The sequence below is a fragment of the Callithrix jacchus genome, chromosome 3 (assembly GCF_049354715.1).
Source record: "Callithrix jacchus isolate 240 chromosome 3, calJac240_pri, whole genome shotgun sequence".
Taxonomy (NCBI): domain Eukaryota; kingdom Metazoa; phylum Chordata; class Mammalia; order Primates; family Cebidae; genus Callithrix; species Callithrix jacchus.
Window position 1 is genome coordinate 59,966,325 of NC_133504.1, and position 14,344 is coordinate 59,980,668.

Genomic DNA, 14,344 nt, shown 5'->3' on the forward strand with positions numbered 1-14,344 from the left:
CATATGCTTCTCTGTTGCAAGTTTGTCTTTTTTTGAAAGTATCTGTTAATGTGGTTTGCCCACCTTTTAATGGGGTTGTTTATTTATATCTCTAAATTTCCCTGTTAGAACTGTTTTTGATCAACACCATCAGTTTTGGTATGTTGAGTTTTCATGTTTATTTGTCTCAAGGTATTTTCTAAATCCCCTTGTGATTTTTTCTTTTAACTACTGGTTGATTAAGAATGTGCTACTTTTTCTCCACATCCTCTCCAGCATCTGTGACTGGATTGGAAAAATGTGGCACATATACACCATGGAATATTATGCAGCAATCAGAAATGATGAGTTCGTGTCGTTTGTAGGGACATAGATGAATCTGGAAAACATCATCCTCAGCAAACTGACACAAGAACAGAAAATGAAACACCGCATATTCTCACTCATAGGTGGGTGATGAAAAATGAGAACACATGGACACAGAAAGGGGAGTACTAAACACTGGGGTCTATTGGGGGGAAAAGGGGAGGGCCAGTGGGAGGGGGAGGTGGGGAGGGATAGCCTGGGGAGAAATGCCAAATGTGGGTGAAGGGGAGAAGAAAAGCAAAGCACACTGCCATGTGTGTACCTACACAACTGTCTTGCATGCTCTGCTGATGTACCCCAAAACCTATAATCCAATAAAAAATTAAAAAAAAAAAAAAAAAAAAGAATGTGCTACTTAAACAAATCTGTGGATTTTCCAGTTTTCTTTCTATTACTGGTTTATAAGTTCATCCACTTATATAGTCAGAGCAGATACTTTGTACCATATCTATTTTTTTAAGACTATTGAGACTTAATTTGTGGCTCATATCATAATATGGTCTATCCTGGAATATGTGCCTTGTGCACTTGAGAAGAACATGTATTCTGTTATTGTTAGAAGAACATGTGAAGTGTTCTGTATATGTTTGTTGTGTCTAGTTGGTTTATTGCATTATTAAAGCCTTTTTTCTTTACTTATCACCTGTGATGTATCATTACTGAAACTGAGATTTTGAAATCTCCAACTATTGTTGTAGAACTTCCTATTTCTTCCCTCAATGCTGTCCATTTTTGTTTTATATATTTTGGTCTGTTATTAAGTGTGTACATGTTTATAATTCTTGTATCTTCTTATTATATTGAAATTCTTTTAATATGCCGTATTCTCCAGCTCATGTAAGCTGTTTAATTTAAAGTCTATTTTGTCTGATAGAAATATAGGCACCTATATTCTTTTGGTTACTATTGATATGAAATATTCTTTTCCATCCTTTCACTTTCAATCTACATGTGTCTTTAGATCTAAAATATATTGAAGATGGCAAATAGATGAATTAAGTTTGTTTTTTAATTCATTCTGAAATTTTGTCTTTTGATTGGAGAGGTTAATCTATGCTTAAAGTAATGGGTGACAAAAAGGGACACTGTCACTCTGTTATTTGTTTTATATGTTTTATACCTTTTGTAGTATTTTATTTTCTGCATTAATATCCTCTTTTGTGTTGTTGGTTTGTAATAAAAGATTTAAATTACTCTCTTATTTTCTTTTGTGTATACTCTTTAGCTATTTCTTGATTGTTGCCATGGGAGTACATTTAACTCCAAAAGTTTAGAAAACTCTAATTTAAATTTATGTTAGTTTAACTTAAATAGCATATAAAATCTTTGCTTCTTTATACCTTTATCCCCAGCCCTTTCAGTTATTGTGAAACATCACATCGTGTATCCTTAAACCTAAACTAATATATTTTGATGCTATTAGCTTCTTATATTATGTAGAAAACAAAAGTTAATTTACAGAGCATTGTTATAATAATACTAGTTTTCATAATTGCCTATGTATTTACTTGTATTGAAATCTTATTTAGTTATTTCAGCTTCAAGTTACTGTCTAATATCCTTTCATTTTATCTACAAGCATTTTGCAGAACAGGTCTACTGGGAATAAACTCCCTCAGCTTTTGTTTATTTATCTAGGAATGTCTTAATTTCATCCTCATTTTCGATTGACTGTTTGCCAGATACAGGATGATTCTCAAAATCGTCTTAACTTTCTCTAATAAACTTTTTACTTCAGAAATTGTACTTTTTAGCTCTAGATTTTCTTTTTTGTTGACTTTTAGGTGTTTTATCTCTTTATTTATATTAGTTTGTTCAGACTTTTTCTCTAACTTTCTCTATGTTTTCCTTGAATTATTTAAACATCTTCAAGAGATTTACTCGAAAATCTTTCTCTAATGGATTCTTCATCAGGTGTTTTGCAGGAGCAGTCCTGTTTGTGTATTGTATATTCCCTAGGATGAAACATACATTTCTGTTTCTTGGTATGATCTATGATTTGTTTTGTTGTTATTGAAAACAATATTTGATTTGAATAACATGGTGACTCTGGAAATCAGAGACTTTCCTTTCTCTACGGTGTGCTCTTTTTGTTTGTATCACGATAGGCTGCCTCTCTGTTGAGGATCAGCTTGAATTATAACCTTAAACTCTTTTCAGGTCTTTTCTGAGGCAGCTTCTTTGCCTGGACATGCATGGTGACTTTCTATTTCCCTCCATGTTTGTGTTTGTTGTTGAAAGTCTTGGTCCTGAATGTTTGGTGATTAAATGAGAAAAATAATATGAAAGTTAACAAAAGGCCCTGGCCTATGACATCTCCTGAAAAATCACTTTATTTGGAGGGGTAGGTTCTCACAACAATGGCAGAAGTTACAAAACAATCAGTCACTTGTTTTTGCGTCTGCATCTTAATGATCAGAAATATCAATCAAAGATCAGAACATAGGTCCCTTTTACTTGGAAGACAGAGTCCTTTTTCTAATCTGGACGTTCACAGAGTTTGTATAAGCCACCCCTGCAATGTGCACAGCTGCTTGTCATTGGGTGCGAGAGGACTGATAGTTGATACTGTGGTAAGAGTTGAAATTGACTGAAATTAACTGCAGTTTACCTTTCAAGTCTCCTCTTAGATGTTACAAGCCTTATATGACCTCCACAGTTCCAAAATAGTTATACCAGATTATTCTCCAAGTGTAATTGTTATCTAGGTGTGAAGAAAGATTCCTGGTATTTTCTAATTTGCCATTTTTCCAGAATAATTCTCTCTATGTAATTTTTATGTAGAACAATAGCTTAAATTAATATGATTTATAATTATATATAAATTAATACATTAAGAGAGATGTTTAGACTTTCATTAGGCATAGTGTCTTAGCCCATTTTTATACTGCTATAAAGAACTGCCTGAGATTGGGTAATTTATAAAAGAAAGAGGATTAATTGCCGTAATTTAGTATGGCTGAGGAGATATCATGAAACTTACAATCATGGCAGAAGGTGAAGAGGAAGCAAGTCACCTTCTTTACAATGTGGCAGGAAGAAGTGCTAAGCAAAGGAAGACGAGTTCCTTGTAAAACCATCAGATCTCATGAGAAATTATTCATTATCATGAGAACAGCATGGGGAAACCTGCCCCCATGATTCAGTTACCTCCTCCTGGTTTCTCCTTTGACCCATGGAGATTATGGGGATTACAATTCAAGATGAAATTTTGGTGGGCACACAAAACTTAACCATATCACTCAGTAAACTAAGTTGACCAGAAGAACTTTTATCAGCTATTAAATTGCATGTAGGCATAATTAATAGAAAAAGAGAGTATTGGATATATGATATGAGGGAATGATTTATTTTGGGGTGAAAATATGAATGAAAATAAAAGAAAAGTATAATTTCATGGGCCTTACAATTTTCAGCAAGATTGACCCTGCTGAACTACATTTGGTTGGGGAATAATAATGGCTTTTTTTCAAAGAAAGCTTTGTGAAATAATATGTAGAAAATTCCAAATCACAAACCTTAACAGTGTATTTATGTTGAGTTGGTTTGTTTTTATTTTTTTGGAGGGAGGGTTATTCATTTGATTGTTTTTGGTAAGGCTACCATTCTCTTAATGTGTTTGTTAGTTTACTTAATAAATCACAATACTCATCTCACACTGAGCCACAATGAAATCAGAGGACATTGGTAGAATCAGTAAGGAAATTTTAACTTATCTTTCTTCACTTTGTTTTTAGTATGCATGCACTCACCCTACTGTTATTAACACACATAAGCTTCTTTCCCTTTTAAATTATCCTCATTCCAGCTTTTAAAAGTTTGAATTTCCCGAGACTCAGTTGCTGACTTTTTAATTCAATTATTGTTATTTTAAAGACAAGCTCATCTAGACCCCATGTTACTGATTATTCACTGTGTTTTATTACTGATGGCTTTAAAATTTGTATCTTCAGTATAACCATGTACTTTAGCATTTACATAGGCACAATATTTGGAGTGAAAGAAGATTCTAGGAGAAGCACTACTGTCTTAGGTGATCCTATCAAGTCTCGTGATTTAAAATATTCTCTAAACCAGAAATAAGCAAACTTAATTGAAAATGGTAAATAATGAGGCTGTGTAGGTCACACAGGCTCAGTCAGAACTGAGCAATGTTGTCAATGTAGTATGAAAGCAGCCATAGACAATATGTAAACTAATAGGCATAACTATGTTTCAATAAAACTTTGTTTATAAAAACGATGATGGCATAGATTTGACCCACGTTTCATACTTATCCTAATCTATACCATCTAAATTCTAATAATTCTCAATTATACATCTTTATCTATGCTTTACCCCATGGCACTGGATACATATATCTAAGTGTCTACTCAATATCTCTGCACAAATAACCAGTACTTAACTCAAACTAAACATATCAAAATTAACACACCTGATATCTCCCTCATACATTGGTCATTCTCTCAGTGTTCACATGTTAGTAATTAGCAGTCCCAGATCCTACTTGTTCAAGCCAAAAACCTTGGAGTACCTGTTTGATCTCCCTCTTTTTATCTCTACCCAATCCCATTTATCAATAAGGTTTGCCAACTGTTACCTCAAAATATGCAATGAATCTGACAACTTTTCACAGTCTTAAATTTCTCACTCCCCTACCACCACCTAGTACAAAAAAAAAAAAACATTATTTTACTCACACATTATTGGAACAGCTTCTAAATGGTCTCCTTACTTCTAATATTTCTCCTATTTTGTGAATTTTCTACAGAGCAACTGTGATTTGTGCTTTAAAGAACAAATAAAGATTATGTCTATTTCTTGACCAAAACTCTAAAGCGGCTTCACTTCATATTCATAATAACTTCCAGATATCTTATCATGGTCCTATAGAAGTCTGTTAGTGTCATCACTTTCAAGCTTTCTACTTCCTAATCTGAATTTTGCTGTAATCATAGTTTTTATTTTGCTTTCTTGAAGGTGCCAAATTAATTTTTACCCCAGGTTCTTTGTACTTACTGTATCTCTTTTAATAAGAAACTTTATCAAGACTTTCATCTGACTTGTATAAACTTCAGGAAGTTCCTGAGACTACTTCAGGTTTTTGTAATTCACTACTCATGGATGCACTGAGTTTCACTGAAAGGATAATGATTAAAACTAGCAACAGAAAAACAGGGCAGAGTCCAGGATAACCAAAGGTGGAATTTTCATTTGTCCACATAGTGGTGTCCTGTGGACAGTGTTCCCTTCTCCCTAAAACAGTGCTTGATGATATGCATAAAGTGTTGTCAACATAAGAATGCTATCCTAATACCATTTATTAAACAAGGGATCCTTTCCCCATTGCTTGTTTTTGTCAGGTTTAATAAATGGTGTTTGGAAAACCGGCTAGTAATGTGCAGAAAGCAGAAACTGGACCCCTTCCTGTCACCTTACACTAAAATTAATTCCTGATGGATTAAAGACTTAAACAGAAGACCTAACACCATAAAAAACCTAGAAGAAAACCTCAGCAAAACAATCCACATCATAGGCGTAGGCAAGAACTTCATAACTAAAACACCAACAGCAATGGCAACAAAAGCCAAGATAGGCAAATGGTATCTCATTAAACTCCAGAGCTTCTGTACAACAAAAGTAATAATTATTAGAATGAACCAGCTACCAACAGAATGGGAAAAAAATTTTGCAATCTACCCAGCTGACAAAGGGCTAATATCCAGAATCTACAAAGAACTAAAACAGATTTACAAGAAAAATCAAACTAACCCATTCAAAAGTGGGTGAAGGATACGAATAGACACTTTAAAAAAGAAGACATATATGAGGCCAGTAAACATTTGAAAAAAGACTCATCATCACTGGTCATTAGAGAAATGCAAATCAAAATCACATTGAGATACCATTTCATACGTGTCAGAATGGTGTTCATTAAATAATCTGGAGACAATAGATGCTGAAGAGGATGTGGAGAAATAGGAACACTTTTACACTGTTGGTGGGAGTGTAAATTAGTTCAACTATTGTGAAAGACAGTTTGACAATTCTTCAAGAATCTAGAAATAGAAATTCCATTTGACCCAGCAATCCCATTACTGGGTATATATCCAAAGGACTATAAATAATTCTATTACAAAAATACATGCACACGTATGTTTATCATGGCACTGTGTACAATAGCAAAGACCTGGAACCAACCCAAATGCCCATTAATGATAGACTGGACAAAGAAAATGTGGCACATATACATCATGGAATACCATGCAGCCACAAAAAATGATGAGTTTATGTCCTTTGTAGGGACATGGATGAATCTGGAAACCGTCATTCTCAGCAAACTGACACAAGAGCAGAAAATCAAACACCACATGTTCTCATTCATAGGTGGATGTTGAACAATGAGAACATGTGGACACAGGAAGGGGAGCATCATACACTGGGGTCAGTTGAGGGGGGATAGGGGAGGGATAAAGGGGGTGGAGAGGGTGGGGAGGGATAACGTGGGGAGAAATTTCAGATATAGATGAAGGGGGAATGGAGGCAGCAAGCCATCTTGCCATGTAAGTACCTATGCAGCAGTCCTGCATGATCTGCACATGTACCCCAGAACCTAAAGTACGATAAAAAATGAAATGCTATTCTAAGCATTAACATTCAAAGATTGTATTGGGGATGAATCAGATACACAAGGCTGAACACTCACAGGACTGACCCTAGACTCCAGACCCTTTAGAAGTTGTGCTGTTGCTCTGTGGCCCAAGACCCCTATCATAAATCACATTGCTAATATAGCCTATCCAGCATGGCCCCAGGCCTTCAGGAAAACAGAGTCACTCATAAGATAGAACCTTTCAAGGACTTAGAGGTTGCCTCCTAGGGGCAGGGGCAAACAGCCAGAATTTTCTTTGGGCAACACTAATCTTTAGCTGCACAGTTTGCTTCTTCATTTCATCCAAATCTCCCTGATGAACACTTACTGAAATGCCTTTCCTAACCACATAATCTAAAATGTACACTAGCTCCATCACTTTCCACCATTCTGCTTTATTCTTTTCCTCATTTCCCTTAGTAAAAAAAGACATGCTTATTTATTTATTTAGGCTTGTCTACTGAAGTAGAACATAAACTTTATGATGGCAAAATTTCTCTTTCCTTTGCTATTATATCTCTATGGATTAGGCCCAGAAAAGGTATTTATATCTATAGTAATCTATATCTATAGTAACCTCTTCAACAATGTCTAATATATAATTAATATTTTGGAGGAATAGATAAAAAACAAAAACTTATAAACTATTATTATATATGTTTTATTGCACTTTAGGTTCTGGGGTACATGTGCAGAACATGCAGGATTGTTGCATTTGTACACACATGGCAATGTGGTGTGCTGCCTCCATCCCCCCATCACATATATCTGGCATTTCTCCCCATGTTGTCTCTACCCGCCACTGTCCCTCCCCTGTCCCCTCCCCCAGCAGACCCCAGTGTGTGATGCTCCCTTCCCTGTGCCTGCGTGTTCGAATTGTTCAACAACCAGCTATCGGTGAGTACATGTGGTGTTTGATTTTCTGTTCTTGTGTCAGTTTTCTGAGAATGATGGTTTCCAGATTCATCCATGTCCCTACAAAGAACACAAATTCATCATTTTTTATGGCTGCATAGTATTCCATGATGTATATGTGCCACATTTTCCTTGTCCAGTTTATCACTGATGGACATCCAAGTTGGTTCCAGGTCTTTGCTATTGTAAACAGTGCAGCAATGAACATATGTGTGCATGTGTCTTTATAATAGAATGATTTATAATCCTTTGGATATATACCTAGTAATGGAATTGCTGGGTCAAATGGAATTTTTATTTCTAGGTCCTTGAGAAATTGCCACAATGTCTTCCACAACAGTTGAACTAATTTACACTCCCACCAATATTGTAAAAGTGTTCCTATTTCCACACATCCTCTCCAGCATCTGTTGTCTCCAGATTTTTTAATGATCACCATTCTAACTGATGTGAGATGGTATCTCAATATGGTTTTGATTTGCATTTCTCTAATGACCAGGGAAAATGAGCATTTTTTCATAAAGTCCTTGCCTATGCCTATGGTGAGGATGGTTTTGCCAAGGTTTTCTTCTAGGGTTTTTAGGGTGTTAACCATAAAACTTATGTTTAAGTGTTTAATCCATCTGGAGTTAATTTTAGTGTAAGGTGTCAGGAAGGGGTCCAGTTTCTGCTTTCTGCACATGGCCAGCCAGTTTTCCCAACATCATTTATTAAACAGGGAATCCTTTACCCATTGCTTGTTTTTGTCAGGTTTGTCAAAGATCAGATGGTTGTAGATGTGTGGTCTTCTTTCTGAGGCCTCTGTTCTGTTCCATTAGTCTATATCTCTATTTTGGTACCACTATCATGCTGTTTTGATTACTGTAGCCTTGTAGTATAGTTTGAAGTCAGGTAGCATGATGCCTCTAGCTTTGATCCTTTTGCTTAGGATTGTCTTAGTTATGTGGGCTGTCTTGGTTATATATGAAATTCTGTGAAGAAGGTCATTGGTAGCTTTTTGGGGATAGTCATGAATCTATAAAGTACTGTTGGCAGTATGGCCATTTTCACAATAATGGTTCTTCCTAACCATGAGCATGGAATGCTTTTCCATCTGTTTGTGTCCTCTCTTCTTTCCTTGAGCACTGGTTTGTAGTTCTTTTTGAAGAGGTTCTTTACATCCTTTGTTAGTCGTATTCCTAGGTATTTTATTCTCTTTGTAGCAATTGTGAATGGCAGTTCATTCTTGATTTGGCTCTCTTTAAGTCTGTTATTGGTGTATAGGTATGCTTGTGATTTCTGCACATTGATTTTGTATCCTGAGACTTTGCTGTAGTTGCTTATCAGTTTCAGGAGATTTGGGGCTGAGAAAATGGGGTCTTCTAAATATACAATCATGTCATCTGCAAATAGAGACAATTTGACTTCCTCATTACTAATTGAATATCCTTTATTCCTTTTCTGGCCTGATTGCTCTGGCTGGAACTTCCGATATTATATTGAATAGGAGTGGAGAGAGAAGGCATCCTTGTCTAGTGCCAGATTTCAAAGGGAATGCTTCCAGTTTTTGCCCATTCAGTATGATATTGGCTGTGAGTTTGTCATAAATAGCTTTTATTATTTTAAGATATGTTCCATCGATACCTAGTTTATTGAGATTTTTTAGCATAAAGGGCTGTTGAATTTTGTCCAAGGCCTTCTCTGCATCTATTGAGATAATCATGTGGTTTTTGTCTTTGGTTCTGTTTATGTGGTGAATTACGTTTATAGACTTGTGTATGTTGATCCAGCCTTGCACCCCCGGGATGAAGCCTACTTGATCGTGATGGATAAACTTCTTGATGTGCTGTTGGATTCAATTTGCCAGTATTTTATTGAAGATTTTTGCATCTATGTTCATCATGGATATTGGCCTGAAGTTTTCTTTTGTTGTTGAGTCTCTGCCTGGTTTTGCTATCAGGATGATGTCGGTCTGATAAAATCATTTGGGAAGGATTCCCTCTTTTTGGATTGTTTGGAATAGCTTCAGAAGGAGTGGTACCAGCTCCTCTTTGTTTGTCTGGTAGAATTCGACTGAACCCATTTGAACCTGGGCTTTTTTGGTTGATAGGCTATTCATTACTGCCTCAACTTCAGCCCTTGTTATTGGTCTATTCAGGGTTTTGACTTCTTCCTGGTTTAGGATTGGGATGGTGCAAGTGTCCAGGAATTTATCCATTTCTTCCAGGTTTCCTGGTTTATGTGCATAAAGTTGTTTGTAGTAATCTGTGATAGCAATTTGTATTTCTGTGGAATCAGTGGAGTTATCTCCTTTATCTTTTTATTGCATCTATTTGATTCTTTTCTCTTTTATTAATCTGGTCAGCGGTCTATTTTGTTGAACTTTTCAAACAGCTCCTGGATTTATTGATTTTTTGAAGGGTTTTCTGTGTCTCTATCTCCTCAGTTCTGCTCTGATTTTAGTCATTTCTTGTCTTCTGCTAGCTTTTGAGTTCTTTTATCTTGCTCCTTTAGCTCTTTCAATTTTGATGATAGGGTATTGATTTTAGAACTTTCCTTGCATCTCATGTGGGCATTTATTGCTGTAAATTTCCCTCTAGACACTGCTTTAAATATGTCCCAGAGATTCTGGTAATTTGTGCCTTCATTCTAGATGGTTTCAAAGAACATCTTTATTTCTGCTTAAAATATAATATGTTGTGTTTTATTCTGTATGTGGGATTATCAGATTTTGATAAATGTCATAGTTTCAGAAATTTACATAAGGATTTGTGATTTTATAATTTAAGATATTTTAATACTTTAATAATTTAAAATAAATTATTGATTTAAACTATTTTTAATGTAGTGTTTTATTTCATTTATGTAAGTAAAATATTAGTTTTTTAGATCTCTTTAAGAATTGAAATCAATAATATTTCTTCATAGCATACCAAATTGTATAATTAATTTTTTACAAAGTAAAATGTAAACTATTTGTATTACATGCAAGATCATTTTAAGAAAATAATTCTTCCCAAGCATATCTGAAAAGAATGAGATAGATAACACTTATGTGGACATTATTGAAAAATTCACACACATAACAAATATATAACCTAATTACTCAATCCTAAATATAAATAGAAGCAGGCACTGAGTATGTTCTTTGAAGAGAAATATACTAACACTCATATATTTTTATTATATTCAGGTTTTCCCACTAATTATAAAAAAATTACTAGGTATTTTATTACACTCTCCTCTGTAGAAAGTCTGCTTAGTGTCTATCTATTCTAAGAAGTCCACAAGAGTGGGGGAATATTGAGACAAGATACCTTGAGCTGAAAATTTTGCATTACCTTTTACTCAATAATATAATATTTATGTAAGTTTTTTCTCTGTCTGTGAGACAATTAGCTTTTGCTTATAAGTGACAGAAAAGGAATTTGTCACAGTTTGAGAACAAGCAATTTTGTGTGAGGCTCACGAGGGGCAAGACACCTAACAAGTAACATAGAGGTCACCTGAAAATTTGATTTTTAGGGGAGATAAAAGTAATTGTGATAAGTTTTTTTATAATATTTATTTGATTATGTAAACAATCATGAAAAACTTCACATTGACTTTATAATATTAAATGATTTCTAATACAAGTCAGATTCTACATTAGAGAAACATAACTAATCTAAATGGTGAAATGATTTGGAGGTTAGCAAAATTTATAAAAATACATACAGTTTTACCTTTGGTTTTTTAATATACTTACAGAATTGATAGAAACATTAAAGATTACCAAATTCAAAATTCTAGTTTTTCAGATGAGAATCAGAAAAGCTTATTTTAGAGCTGGAAAAGGTGCTCACAGATGGGATCCTCATCTTTGAAAACTGTTAAATGCAAGCAAAATGTGGTAAATAGCTTTTGTACCTTGTGAAATAAGTTTTAGGTTCTTTTTAGTTTGCATACAATTTTTTATTTTAACCAAGTCATTATCCAGTTCCTGTTTTCAAGCCTCATTTTGTCTTCTGTATGCAAATATTCCTCTTCAATACCCCTGCGACTCTTATGTCTTTGGAATACCAACCCCTATTTGTCACCCCAACCACCTAACATAATTATGAATTACTTCATTTCTCTGGGATGCCATAGCAGCTCAAAACCTAGAATAGTGCATGTTTTTTATTTTTTTTAATTTATTTGCCTAACATATCCTCCACAGCACCACCAGTGGATTATTTTTGAAATACACACACACACACACACACACACACACACACACACGCATGCATTTGATTCCAAGTTTAAGAACCAAGTTCTACAATGAATGAATAGAAAGTTATTAATTTCATCTGATAGAATAAGTTACAAAAAAGTGACACCTGAACAACCACCTTAAAAATGTTTTCTGGTACCCAAGAGCCTACATTAAACAAAATCTTCTAAATATCTATATAGCCTTAATATTTTGATGTTTCCTTTTATCCAGGTCTTCTGATTTTCATTTGTGAAGTAATCCTGTTCCCTCACACATCATATGAGGCCATGGCTTGGGATCCTTAACATGTTATTCGCTCTTTCCTTTTCCTACACTCCACCCTCCAGACCATGTAGTGGGCTCTTAATAACAATCCAGTCCCAGCTGGACTGACTTTCCTGCTGAGAGTTGCCTCATTCACTCAGGCATAGTCACTGTTTTGCTTCTCATAACATTTTGAGAATTATGAGTAGCTTATTGCAGTTTTAGTAAAAGGTGAAATTCTTATAATGGCTGGCAGAGTTCTCGTTAGTCTTTATAAACCGTCTCCTCCAGACATGTTCTCTTGCTCTTGTCTTAAAGTTTTCCACTGGCTACTCCTGCCTTCAATGACCTCTATACATGCATCCACACAGTTATTGTCTTCACAACCTTCCAATCTTTGCTCAAATTTTGCCTTCTTAAGGAGACATACCTTGACAACCATAGTTTAAACTGAAATTGTGTACCAGTCTTTTTTACGACATTCATTTCTTCATAATATTTATTATTTTGTATAAAACTACACAATTTATTTATTTCCTTTATTTGTTAATAGTATAGGCAACCATTAAAATGTAAGTTTCCTCAGGGAAAAATATTTTGTCTGTTTTTCCCCACTGATGTGTACCAAATCTATTGAATGATGCATTTTTAATATGTGTCGACTAAATGAAAGAAGAAATTTGAAGCAAGTTACTTTGCCTCGTTAGCCTCTATTTTCCTGTATTCAAAGCAGAGGTCATGAGAATTCCTAAGTGAGAAGGCTATTGTGACTAATAAATTAGATAATGCATTTAATGCAGTCACCACTGTGTCTGACTCATCATATTCAATTAATAATGCTAGCTCCCCTTCTTAATCATGTTATTATTTTTCAAATTTTTAGGATTCAAAAACCTAAGTAGTTAACTCTTAATTGTACAGAAATGAAAAAAGTAAAGTAGAAAAATCTACAAAAAAATATTTGTAGGTAGAATTTATGATATAGTTATATATTTTTTTACTTTACAAAAGTGAATGATGATATTTTATGGTACAAAATAATGTCCGAATATTCACATGTTCAAAAAATATTTTTAATTCCGATTATTCTTTTTGATACCAGTATAAAGAATGCAATTTGTCCTTGAATTTAACTTATTAGTTTAACACCATGTTTGTCAAAACTCATCTCACAATAAATAAAACATCATTAAAACTTAAGCCATATATATTTGTTTTTTTTAATTTATAAAAACTACCTCGAAGTAATATACATCGTTGTTTAAAAATAAATTGTATGTTATTGATGGAGTTAAGCTCATCAAGTGTTTGCCCCAACTTTCTGCATGCCCAGCTCTCCTCACTGAGGCTGTATTAATGTTGCTTGCCTTCACATAGCTAACATATATTCTTATAGAATTATTCTTTGATTTATCAACTATAGATATTTTTCTATTTGTCCTTGGCTTGTGAGAGAGTAGCTATTAATTTATTTCTCTATACTCACCCTCTTTATTCCAATTCTTGGTAATTTTAATATCCTAAAAATTTTCAATTAATATTTCTTGTTAGATTTTTTTAGAAAACCTACCAAATTTTCCAATTTTTACCAATTATAAACATCATGTTTCCAATTTCTGTTTTGTGAAAGGAGTAGGTTTGTGCCTCATCTTCATCTTAGTTTTCACTTTTAAGACTGGTGATATTTATATCCTTTTATGTTACACATAGTTAACTGTGTTTTGCTTTCTGTATAGCTTGATCCTAAAAGTTGAAAATAAAACATTGATTTATCATTATGATTGTGTAACTTGTTCAATTCAGAACCAAGCATTGTACATAGTTGCATTTCCTCTTCTGGTTTCTAACGTCACTGCAGCTGTGCTGTTCAATAGTGAATAGTCTTACTGTCAATGGCAAGTGTATTTTTACCTTTTATATTTCACTAACTCCTAAAATCATGCTGACTTTGT